This window comes from Nerophis lumbriciformis, linkage group LG08 (assembly GCF_033978685.3).
Source record: "Nerophis lumbriciformis linkage group LG08, RoL_Nlum_v2.1, whole genome shotgun sequence".
Lineage (NCBI taxonomy): Eukaryota > Metazoa > Chordata > Actinopteri > Syngnathiformes > Syngnathidae > Nerophis > Nerophis lumbriciformis.
The window spans coordinates 38,977,830-38,990,699 of NC_084555.2; the positions used below are offsets into that span (position 1 = coordinate 38,977,830).

At 40.9% G+C, this 12,870-nt stretch overlaps 1 pseudogene; it reads right to left on the bottom strand.

Annotated features, from left to right (window-relative positions):
* LOC133611190 (serine/threonine-protein kinase PLK4-like) overlaps positions 1–12,870 on the bottom strand; it is a 30,814-nt pseudogene that overhangs the window by 15,654 nt on the left and 2,290 nt on the right.

Below are 12,870 nucleotides of genomic sequence, written 5' to 3' on the forward strand. Positions count from 1 at the left end.
ATTATAATTTTTCTATCCATCAGCTGTGGTTATTGAGATAATGGCCACAGTAGTGGGCTCTCTTGTAGTTGTTGCGTTTATATCTGTTTCTTGCATTAAACAAAGAGAGCATAGTCTACAAAGTAAAATTCCTTGTGTGTTAAACATACTTGGCCAATAAATCTGATTCTGATAAATACTTAACTTGGATGGAAGGATTTGTGTCTACAAATCATTTTACTGACTTTTGGATGAATTTTTTTTTTTTTTAATTGAATTATGAATTATATTTTTATATAGCGCTTTTCTCTAATGACTCAAAGCGCTTTACATAGTGAAACCCAATATCTAAGTTACATTTAAACCAGTGTGGGTGGCACTGGGAGCAAGTGGGTAAAGTGTCTTGCCCAAGGACACAACATCAGTGACTAGGATGGGGGATGGGGATCGAACTGCAACCCTCAAGTTGCTGGCACGGCCGCTCTACCAACCGAGCTATACCGCCCCAATTGTTTAATTGATGATAAACTATGTCACAGAAGAATACAGTACACAAACACAGAGGTGTTGTTGAAAAAAATTATAATTATATATATATATATATATATATATATATATATATATATATATATATTATATAGAGCTGCAATGATTAATTCTTTACATTGATTAATTCAATATATATTATGTTGCTTCAATTTATCATTTGAGTGTAAGTAATAAAAATGACCGCTTGGAATGCCTGAAACTTTGAACTTGTGGATATTGTTTTCGCACAGCCGCTGCAGTAGAGCGCACAAGAGAGCAGTTTGAGGGACATGATCTGTGTGGCAGAGAACAGCTGAGATTGTTTTAATTCTTATTAATGCACATATGTTAAAAGTGCAATTTCAATGTTAATGTGCGTTTATAAGAAAAAAGAATGTAGGTTATGGCAAACAGAAAATTATTTCAATTATTTTCCTTAAAATACACAAATTTCAGGGTATACAGTGTGTTTTACCAGAATACTTACTCAGTTAATCGAACAAACTAATCGATAGATTACTCAACTATGAAAATATTCGATAGCTGCAGCCCTAATATTATATATTATTGTGCAGTGGATTGCTGTAAAATAAAGTCTAAATCTGAGGCAAAATGATTTTATTGCGTTGTTGATAAGTTGTGATCTGACACTGTGGGGTATAATTGTGACAAAATACACTGCCTCATACTGAAAAATGTACAGATACATACATCTGTATCTTAGGAAAATTCAAATATTTCAGTAAAAATATATTCTGCAGATTCACTACAAACAGAGGGAAACTCAATTATTAATACATTAATATTGTTTACAGCAGTGACGTGCGGTCACTGGAGGCAGGTGAGGCGGGGCCTCACCTGCCATCATGGAAAGAAAAAAAATGTAAAAAGAAAAAAAATAATTAAATTGTTATATGTATTCAGTGATTATACTATAAAGTTATTTTCCATTTAACTTCACCAGTTTTAGATTATTTTTATTCAAAATCGCTGAATTTTCACATTTGCCGTTCAAATACTGAGAAGAGACGGTGCGGTGAACAGCAGCCAGTTGAGGCACGTCACTCAGTTGTGCCTCACCATGAATTGCTGACTCGTCTAACTGCTGGCCTGCTGTGCAGTGAGACCGTATTGCTATATGAACTATATTATACATTTCCATAGTTTAGTTAGCTGAGGTATATAATGTACAGTGTATTTTGTCAACAACTGTATGTGTGTAACGTATTTCTTGTGCTGAGCAATCATAAAACTGCTGCGAAGACGCACTGTGTGAGGCTCCCAGTAATCCCGCCTCCTGGTGCCGGTTAATGCACTTCCGCCACAGAACGCACCCCCGACGGGAGCGCCACACCAACCAAAGCCCACACCCAAACCCCCCACGTGCAAGACCGAATCCACCCAAAAAAAGTCACTTAACAAGAAGCCAAAAAGTGCAAAAACAACAATGCTCGCCCCGGAGGAGCCGTGAACGACTGCAGGGACACAACATTAGGTACACCTGAAGACTGCAGCACGGATTTCATATTTCATTCATTCACAACTCCTCCAACCCGAACACCACTGTTCCCGCACTTATAAGTAAAGGTAAGACCATAATAACGTTTTTTTTATTTAATGTGCTTTTTTGTGTGCTACAGTTTGTATGTGTAAAGTTAAAGTTAAGTTAAAGTACCAATGATTGTCACACACACACACTAGGTGTGGTGAAATTTGTCCTCTGCATTTGACCCATCCCCTTGTTCACCCCCTGGGAGGTGAGGGGAGCAGTGGGCAGCCCGGGAATCATTTTTGGTGATTTAACCCCCAATTCCAACCCTTGATGCTGAGTGCCAAGCAGGGAAGAATGCTGGTATGAGCTTTTAAACATAACCCGTTAACTGCTGCCAATCAAATGGTGAATAAGATACTCTTTAGGGTTAATATGTTTGTAAATCTGACTGTGATGAAGTCAGTGCCTCACCAGCCATGAACCTCACCGCACGTCACTGGTTTACAGTCAATACAACCACCAAATTCAGTCAATTCTCATCTTGAAAAATGATCAAAAATCCAATCCAATCCACTATTTCCACAGCACATTTAAAAAAACCAATAAAGGTTTCACAAAGGGCTTTACAGCAGGTAAAACACACACTTAAAAGCAGGATAAAACTAAAGACAGAGTGTAAGGAACATTTAAAGGCCTACTGAAATCCACTACTACCGACCACGCAGTCTGATAGTTTATATATCAATAACATTGCAACACATGCCAATACGGCCGGGTTAGCTTACTAAAGTGCAATTTTAAATTTTGCGCGAAATATCCTGCTGAAAACGTCTCGGTATGATGACGCCGGCACGTGACGTCACGGATTGTAGAGGACATTTTGGGACAGCATGGTGGCCAGCTATTAAGTCGTCTGTTTTCATCGCAAAATTCCACAGTATTCTGGACATCTGTGTTGGTGAATCTTTTGCAATTTGTTCAATGAACAATGGAGACAGCAAAGAAGAAAGCTGTAGGTGGGAAGCGGTGTATTGCGGGCGGCTGCAGCAACACAAACACAGCCGGTGTTTCATTGTTTACATTCCCAAAAGATGACAGTCAAGCTTTACCATTGGGACAACAGAGACTCTTACCAGGAGGACTTTGAGTTGGATAGCAGACGCGGTACCGTGAGTACGCATGCAGCTGCGGTTTCCAAACATTTGATCGCTTGCCCGTACATGCGTGCCGCTATGTGCATGTCACGTACGTAACTTTGGGGACTTTGGGGAAATATATGTGCTGTATGAACTTTGGGGAGGTGAACGGTACTTTGGGCTGTGGGATTGAGTGTGTTGTGCAGGTGTTTGAGTTGTATTGGCGGGTTATATGGACGGGACGGGGGAGGTGTTTGTTATGCGGGATTAATTTGTGGCATATTAAATATAAGCCTGGTTGTGTTGTGGCTAATAGAGTATGTCTTGTGTTTATTTACTGTTTAAGTCATTCCCAGCTGAATATCAGGTCCCACCCGCCTCTCACAGCATCTTCCCTATCTGAATTGCTCCCACTGCCCTCTAGTCCTTCACTCTCACTTTCCTCATCCACGAATCTTTCATCCTCGCTCAAATTAATGGGGAAATCGTCGCTCTCTCGGTCCGAATCGCTCTCGCTGCTGGTGGCCATGATTGTAAACAATGTGCAGATGTGAGGAGCTCCACAACCTGTGACGTCACGCTACTCGTCTGCTACTTCCGGTACAGGCAAGGCTTTTTTATCAGCGACCAAAAGTTGCGAACTTTATCGTCGATGTTCTCTACTAAATCCTTTCAGCAAAAATATGGCAATATCGCGAAATGATCAAGTATGACACATAGAATGGACCTGCTATCCCCGTTTGAATAAGAAAATCGCATTTCAGTAGGCCTTTAACTAAAAAAAGAAGAAATGAATAAAACTCTCATTCTGGTGTAAAAGCCAATGAGTAAAAACATGTTTTAAAACGTTGTTTAAAACTCATTAAAAGAGAGTGAAGTTTGAATAACCTGCAGGTACCTGGTGCCTCCAGTCTGCCACATGATGGACGCCAAAACGGATGAAACAACAAGCCAGCAACGGTGTGATGCTGGTGAAATCCGCCCACAACAAATGCTAACGGCCAAAGCAGCCAAGACCACCTGACGCCATCAGATGGCCAACCACAACCTTTCATTATCCCGGCGTTCTTCCCGCTAGAGAGAACACTTAAGCCGTCTCCAAACAGCATTTAGAGAGGCAACAATAAGATCACCGCTGGTCCCATGGGGCCACCATAGGCTTAAGCCAATCATGTTGGGAAAAATATCCAAATCCATTGCTATTCTGTATAAAGTAAGACACATGCTGAATAAGAAATGTCTGCATATGTTATATTATTATTTTATTTTTCCATATTTAATATATTTTGTTGAAGTTTGGGGAAATGTTTATAGAACAAACTTAGACCCAATAATTAAACTTCAAAAAAGGGTCATTAGAATAATACACAAAGCGTGCTACTATGAACATACCAATCAATTATTTATAAGTTATAATGTGTTAAAATGTTCAGATATTCTGTTTTTAAAAACAATGGAAATTATGTTTTGAGTAAAGAACAAGAGCCTTCCAGCTCGTATTCTTAGCTTATTTACATTAAGAGGAGAAAACTATAATTTACGGGGGATATTGATTTTTGAAATTGGTAATGCAAGAACGAATATAAAATACAAAAGTATTTCAGTTATAGGAGTTAAATGGTGGAACAAGCTCAGTGATGAGCTGAAGACATGTAGTTTTTTGTTAAGGTTTAAGAAAACATTGAAAGGTGAAATAATTGAAAATTATCAAATATAGTAACAATTACTTTCATGCCATTGATTTTTTTTTTTTTTTAACGTTGATGTTCCAGGTAATCTTATTTTCAGTGAAGGTATAGCTGGATAGGCAAATATAAGCTTTGGCTTCAGCCAATTCCTTTTTCGGTCATGCTTTTTCTTTTCTTTTCTTTTCTTTTTGTGTGTAAATGTGTATGATTGTTATATATGTATAATCTGTACTCTTAAACTGGTCACACAAAATGGTTCATGGTTGATGGTTGATTATATGACCGAAATAAACTTATTTCATTCAAAAAATTAATTCATGTTATGAGTAAGACAACAGCATTTCACAGTCAAATTAAACAGGTGACGAAATGTTTACACGCTAATTATTATAACTAAATAATGATTTATCATACATTCATATAGAATGAAGTATCAGAGGTGACTTTATTTGGTCAACACAATTGTAATATATTGGGTTGGAGGCAATAAACAGGCGAGGTGATGAAGTACGTCTCTTTACTGTAGACTTCAGAACAGACTAACACACTTGCCATCAGGGTGCGCAATACCACGTAAATCGTTGGCCAACCAAAAAGTAACCCCAGAACTATAGCCAACATTCACCAGGAGATAGCAACAGACAGCGTAGATCACTCTATTACATTCCTCCCCTTTTAGAAATGTAGAAGTTACTCAAAAGAAAAAAACAACCCAGCCAAAAAATGCAGCAGGCTCAATTAAAAAACTGTACTTAAGCCATATTCTTTTTTTTTTTTTTTTAGTACTGAACTCTTAAACCTCATTTGTAGTGGTTAGAGTGTCCGCCCTGAGATCGGTAGGTTGTGAGTTCAAACCCCGGCCGAGTCATACCAAAGACTATAAAAATGGGACCCATAACCTACCTGCTTGACACTCAGCATCAAGGTTGGAATTGGGGGTTAAATCTCCAAAAATGATTCCCGGGCGCGGCACCGCTGCTGCCCACTGCTCCCTCACCTCCCAGGGGGTGAACAAGGGGATGGGTCTATTTGCAGAGGACAAATTTCACTACACCTAGTGTGTGTGTGACAATCATTGGTACTTTAACTTTAACTTAAACAATAACATACGTATTATACAAACAGTATTTGTACACCCTTAACAGATTTTTATACTGTCTTCAGAGATTCCGTTTTTTTGATGGTGCTCGAACCCTTTCTGGGTACCTGCAGATCACTGGTGGGGTTTTTGTTGTGGGTGATCTGGGTTCTGATGATGGCAACTCAGCAGCCCTTAAATCTGGTTCAGTGATGAGACTAGTTTGTGTCTGACTCACTGATGGTCCTGGTGCTGGAACTTAAACAGTACTGTCCAGTTGTACTGATGGCACATTTTCTGCAACTGGTGGAGACAAGATAACTGGCAGTCTCTCCATGTTCTCTCGCCATAGTACATGTGATCCGCATGCAATTTGCGCTGTCTCTGTCCCTCTTGGATCAGGTAAGTGACAGTTCCCAGTCTTTTCAGTATTTTTGCCTGAATCCATTTTTCCACTCCGCCCCTGAAATTTCTGATGCAAGCCACCTCTCCCTCCAGGAAAAAGCGAACAGGGGGAGCCCTTTGTCATGATGATGCTTCTGCGCTGCTTGTTTTCCTTCTATCTGTCTGGCAAGCTCCGGCTTGAGCAAACTGAAACGAGTTCTTAACTGCCGTTTCAGGAATAACTCAGCTGGAGTACGTCCCGTCAATGTGTGGGGTGTGCTGCGGTCCATGAGAAGGTAATTTGCAAGTCTGTGACTGAGTGGCAAGGAAGACTTGCTGTCTGCTTCCAGCACATTCTTCCTCAGAGCCCGTTTCAGGATTTGTACTGATCTCTCTGCTGCCACCAGCTGTGGGCCATTGTCTGAAACTAGCTCTTCTGGCAGTCCATACAATGCAAACAGACCGCACAGCACTTTAATGGTGTTGTGAGAAGTGGTAGAGGACATGGGGAAAACCACTTTGAATGGCTATCTATGACAACCAAAAAATACTGTTTATCTTTCTCTGCAAAATCGATGTGAATTCTTTGCCACACTCTTTCTGGCCACCGCCAAGGATGTAATGGTGCCACAGCTGGCATTTTCTGTACTGCTTGGCAGACTGAGCACTTGTTCACCAGTTCTTGAATTTCACCATCACAGCCTGGCCACCAAAGGTAACTGCGGGCCAGAGCCTTCATACGGCAGATACCTGGATGTTCATGATGGAGATCCTCCAGTAATCTTTGTCGATAACCTGGGGGTATGATGACTCGCTGTCCCCAGAGAATGCAGCCTTGATCTGCTGATAACTCCTGTCTGCGTACAAAGTAAGGCCTCAATGCTACATCTTGCACATAACTTGGCCAGCCATTTAAAGGCCTACTGAAATGCGATTTTCTTATTTAAACGGGGATAGCAGGCCCATTCTATCATACTTGATCATTTCGCGATATTGCCATATTTTTGCTGAAAGGATTTAGTAGAGAACATCGACGATAAAGTTCGCAACTTTTAGTCGCTGATAAAAAAGCCTTGCCTGTACCGGAAGTAGCAGACGAGTAGCGTGACGTCACAGGTTGTGGAGCTCCTCACATCCGCACATTGTTTACAATCATGGCCACCAGCAACGAGAGCGAATCGGACCGAGAAAGCGACGATTTCCCCATTCATTTGAGCGAGGATGAAAGATTCGTGGATGAGGAAAGTGAGAGTGAAGGACTAGAGGGCAGTGGGAGCGATTCAGATAGGGAAGATGCTGTGAGAGGCGGGTGGGACCTGATATTCAGCTGGGAATGACTAAAACAGTAAATAAACACAAGACATATATATACTCTATTAGCCACAACAAAACCAGGCTTATATTTAATATGCCACAAATTAATACCGCATAACAAACACCTCCCCCCTCCCGTCCATACAACCCGCCAATACAACTCAAACGCCTGCACAACACACTCAATCCCACAGCCCAAAGTACCGTTCACCTCCCCAAAGTTCATACAGCACATATATTTCCCCAAAGTCCCCAAAGTTACGTACGTGACATGCACATAGCGGCACGCACGTACGGGCAAGCGATCAAATGTTTGGAAGCCGCAGCTGCATGCGTACTCACGGTACCGTGTCTGCATATCCAACTCAAAGTCCTCCTGGTAAGAGTCTCTGTTGTCCCAGTTCTCCACAGGCCAATGGTAAAGCTTGACTGTCATCTTCCGTGAATGTAAACAATGAAACACCGGCTGTGTTTGTGTTGCTGCAGTCGGCCGCAATACACCGCTTCCCACCTACAGCTTTCTTCTTTGCTGTCTCCATTGTTCATTGAACAAATTGCAAAAGATTCACCAACACAGATGTCCAGAATACTGTGGAATTTTGCGATGAAAACAGACGACTTAATAGCTGGCCACCATGCTGTCCCAAAATGTCCTCCACAATCCATGACGTCACGCGCTGACGTCATCATACCGAGACGTTTTCAGCAGGATATTTCGCGCAAATTTTAAAATTGCACTTTAGTAAGCTAACCCGGCCGTATTGGCATGTGTTGCAATGTTAGGATTTCATCATTGATACATAAAATATCAGACTGCGTGGTTGGTAGTAGTGGGTTTCAGTAGGCCTTTAAGGTAAAGATGTGATGAAAAGTTGACACTCGCCAGTCGTCATCAGGCCAAATGTACACACTGCCAGCAGCCAGGAAGCTGGAACATCCACTTTTATGGAGGTTAGACTTGTTTTCCATGATATTAATACTGTTAAATAGGATGGAATTGTGATTGCCAACTGCATGCTCTAGTCTATGCTATCGCTATGTGGCCCTTTGTTGTGAAAACTTATTCACCAGCTGTAACGCTGTTTCCTTCAGAAACTATTAGGAACCCTGATGATTGAAGTTTGTTCCACAGGCAGTTGATATGTGTTGTAGACGGTGCTTAAAAAATATAGGTCATCTAACGTTAGACATTCACTAAGATTTCTGTGAGAAAATGTTGAGCTTCGTGCGTTGCGGTGAAGATGTATTCAAACTCTCGTCAGACACATTTTATCTTTAGCCTTGTAGGACTATTTATCGTAGCGGCAGCATCGTAACTGTGTTGCTGCTCTAACTCACAGAGAATGACTCATGACATATGACACCGGAACAGGAAGTATAGGTGTCAGATAACACAGAGGTAAACACTGCCCTCTAATGGACACAATGGAAAGGGCGTACAACAGTATTACACTTAACACCCCCACTCGCTCTTAGCTTATTGTGGTACCTTCTTTTTCATAGAAAATAAAACAACAAAAACACATTTTGGTACATGTTATGCTTTTCTTGCACTCTAAGTGCCAAACACATACTGAGCAAACTTCTTCAGTTGTAGCTTAGTGGCTGGTTTTGTCATCAAGTCAGCAATCATGTTGTCAGTAGGACAATAATTCAAACATATTCTCCCACTATTTACAGTTTCACGTATGAAATGATATTTGATATCAATATGTTTGCACCTTTGTCGGTTTACTGGATTTCTAGCTAGTGCAATAGCTCCCTGGTTGTCATCGTAAACCTTGTGTGGTTTGTGCATACTGACACTTATCAATACCTTTGAGTAGCGGTTGCAAATACATACACTCCTGTACGGCTGACGCTAAGGCCATGTATTCTGCCTCGCAGGTAGACAGTGCAACTGTCAGTTGCTTTCGACTCTTCCATGAAATGAGTGCACTTTTCTCACTTAAACTGGCACAGTACCCTGTGGTGCTACGTCTGTCTGTGACCTCAGATGCCCAGTCAGCATCACTGTGGACTATTAGACCAAGTTCACCTGTGTCATCCTTTTTAAAACATAACCCACGGTTTGTTGTACCTTTAAGATACCTGATCACATGCTTTACATTAAGGCTGACACGACGCGTCGACATAGTCGACGTCATCGGTTACGTAAATATGTCGATGCCATTTTTGTGCGTCGACGCGTCGCATATTTACGTCACACTACCGTCATGGCGGAGCGCAAAGCAGACGATGCGAGCGGTGTGAGCGAGGGGAAAAAAGCACGCCAAAAGTCGTCAAAAGTGTGGGAGTATTTCAATAAACGGCCCTAATAATGTTGTTGTATGCACATTGTGTCGAGCGGAAATGGCCTATCATAGCAGCACAACGGCTATGAACGAACATTTGAAAAGAAAACACCCGACAGCGTTCTTGCCATCACCATTAACTAGTCAATCGTCCGCGTGAGTATACGTTGTCATCATTACACAACAACATGAATGGGTCATTTGTACCTGCGTTGTAAATTCATAAACTAAAGCACCGTTTCACTCTGAGAGGAGCGTTTGGTGTGCCTGTTCAGTGTTTACAAAGACGCGCTCCTCTTTAACGCTAACGTTAATTAGTTGTGCAAATACCTTTTACAACATTAACAGTTATATATACTATGTACAAACGAACAATTAACTTTCACTTTAATCATACTATCATTGTTGTGTTATTAAACCAATTTAACAAGATAATGTGTGTCGTTTAATTAACCTTTTGTATTAAAGTAAGCTGTGTTTGAGTATATTTAAAATGAAAATTAAATGTTGTCTCTTATGTTGCAGCAAATGACAAAACAGTGTCCAGGATTTTTTTTCCCAAAGAGGCATGGGACTGAATGCACACCCCAAGTGGCCGCTGACCTGACTGATGGTGTCCTGGAAATGATGGTCATAGACATGAGGCCATTAAATATGGTAGAAGGGGAAGGGTTTCAAAAAATGATCAAACGGTTTCACTCTGGCTACACATTGCCATCAAGAACCCACTTCACTAAGCTTATGGAGCAAAAATACACAAAGAAAATGAATGAAGTCAAAGCAATCCTGAAAAATGTTTAAGGAAAACTGACACTCACAACTGATGCATGGACAAGTATGGCCACTGAAGCTTACCTTGGTGTCACCATTCACTTTGTTAATGATGAGTGGGAGCTTACCTCAATTAACTTGACAACAATGCCCCTCACGGAAAAGCACACTGCAGAAAACATTGCCTCTTGGATTGAGGATGTTGTCAATAAGTTTGAAATAAACATAAAACAAGTACAAGTCATTGTACATGACAATGCTGCAAATGTTGTTGCAGCTTTAAGAGTTCTTGAGGAAAGACATGGTGTTTCATCCCTCAGATGTGCTGGCCATACTCTACAGCTTGTAGTTAACCATGCTCTAAAGGACAACCACATCAGCAGAGCTGTAGGAGCAGCAAGAAGTTTGGTCGAGCACTTCAGAAAAAGTGAGCTGGCCAGTACAAAACTAAAGGTTAAGCAAAAACAAATGGGTTCTCCAGACCACAGCCTCATACAAGATGTGTCTGTGAGATGGAACAGTTCCTTTTACATGATTAGTCGCCTGCTTGAGCAGAGGTGGCCAATAACAGCAACTCTGTCAGATCCGGAGGTCACTCAAAGAGGGAAGCATTTTCTGGATCTTAAGGCTGACCAGTGGAGCTTGCTTGAAGAACTTGAACAAGTTCTGAAACCTTTTGAATGTGCAACTGTGTACCTGAGTGGAGAATCTTATGTAACTGTTTCCGCTGTCCCTCTGCTGGTCAAAGGGCTTCAGAAGGCTACAAAAACTGCTTTTGAAAATGCATCAATCAAGTGTTTCCAGGTCACTGCTGCACGTGAGATAACATCCAGGTGGGAAGCCGAGACCACATTCAAAGATGATGGACCAAATGTGTGCATATTAGCAGCTGCATTTGACCCACGATTCAGGAAGCTGAAATTCCTGACTGCAGATGAATGTTTAAAAGTTCAATACAAGCTGCATCCAATAGTTCTGGAGGAGAAAAGAAGGGAAAAGGAGACAAACGCTCAACAGGGCACAGCAATGCAAGTGGAAAGACCAGATGCTGACAGGCGGCCTGTATCTTTACTAGACACACTTCTTGGCTCAGATTCAGATGAACTCAGCAACAATGAGGAAGACAACAATGACAGTAATGATGCTGAAATGGTCAGAAACGAGTTAGTGTCTTATTTTGGAGAATCACCCATTTCCAAGGATGAAAACCCATTAAAATGGTGGAAAGAACATCAGGCAAGGTTTCCAAATCTGGCAATGCTGGCTCGGTCTTACCTCTCAGTTCCAGCCACATCGACCCCTTCTGAGCGCCTATTTTCAGCTGCTGGGAATATTGTAAACAAGAAAAGAACCAGCCTCACCCAGAGCATGTAGACATGCTAACCTTTCTTCATTACAACTGTTAGTCACTCACTGGAATGAGTAGAATTGGTTATTGTGTACTGTGTTGGACTGGATGTTTATTTTGCACATTTTAAAAGCAATACTTAATGTTTACAGTGCTCCAGAATATTTAGATTGGCACAAATGTTTACATTGTTACAGAATGTTTTGCCATGTTGTTATCAATGTTGACTGAGTGGCCATACTTTCTTTTTTTTGTAAATAAAAGCCATGCCTTTTGAAAAAACTGGCCTACATTTATTTTTTAATCTTCATTTTAAATAAAAAAAATAATCGGTAAAAGAAAAAAGAATCTATAGATTAATCGAAAAAAATAATCTATAAAGATTAATCGATTAATCGAAGAAAAAAATATATCTATAGATTAATCGATAGAAAAATAATCATTAGCTGCAGCCTTACTTTACAGTGTCCCAATGCTCCTCACTTGGCTCAGCAAAATGCTGGGAAAGTTTACTGACCACATAACTTAAATCTGGTCTAGTGCAAGTTGTCAAATAGATTAAACTTCCCACTGCTTCTCGATAGATCCTTGGTTCTTCCATTTTTACAGCATTTTCTGTGTATTCGAGTTTTGACTCGCATGGGGTCTCTCTGGCCTTACAATCCTGCATCCCAAATCTGGAGAGGATTTTGTTCACATACCTGTGTTGTGACATTGTGACTTGGTCCTCTGACTGTTTAAAATACATCCCTAGAAAACTGTTCAATTTCCCCAGGTCTTTCATTTTAAATCTCTCAGTAAGCATCACTTTGACATTTTTCACAACCTCCTCATTGTTAGCAGCAATTATCAGATCAT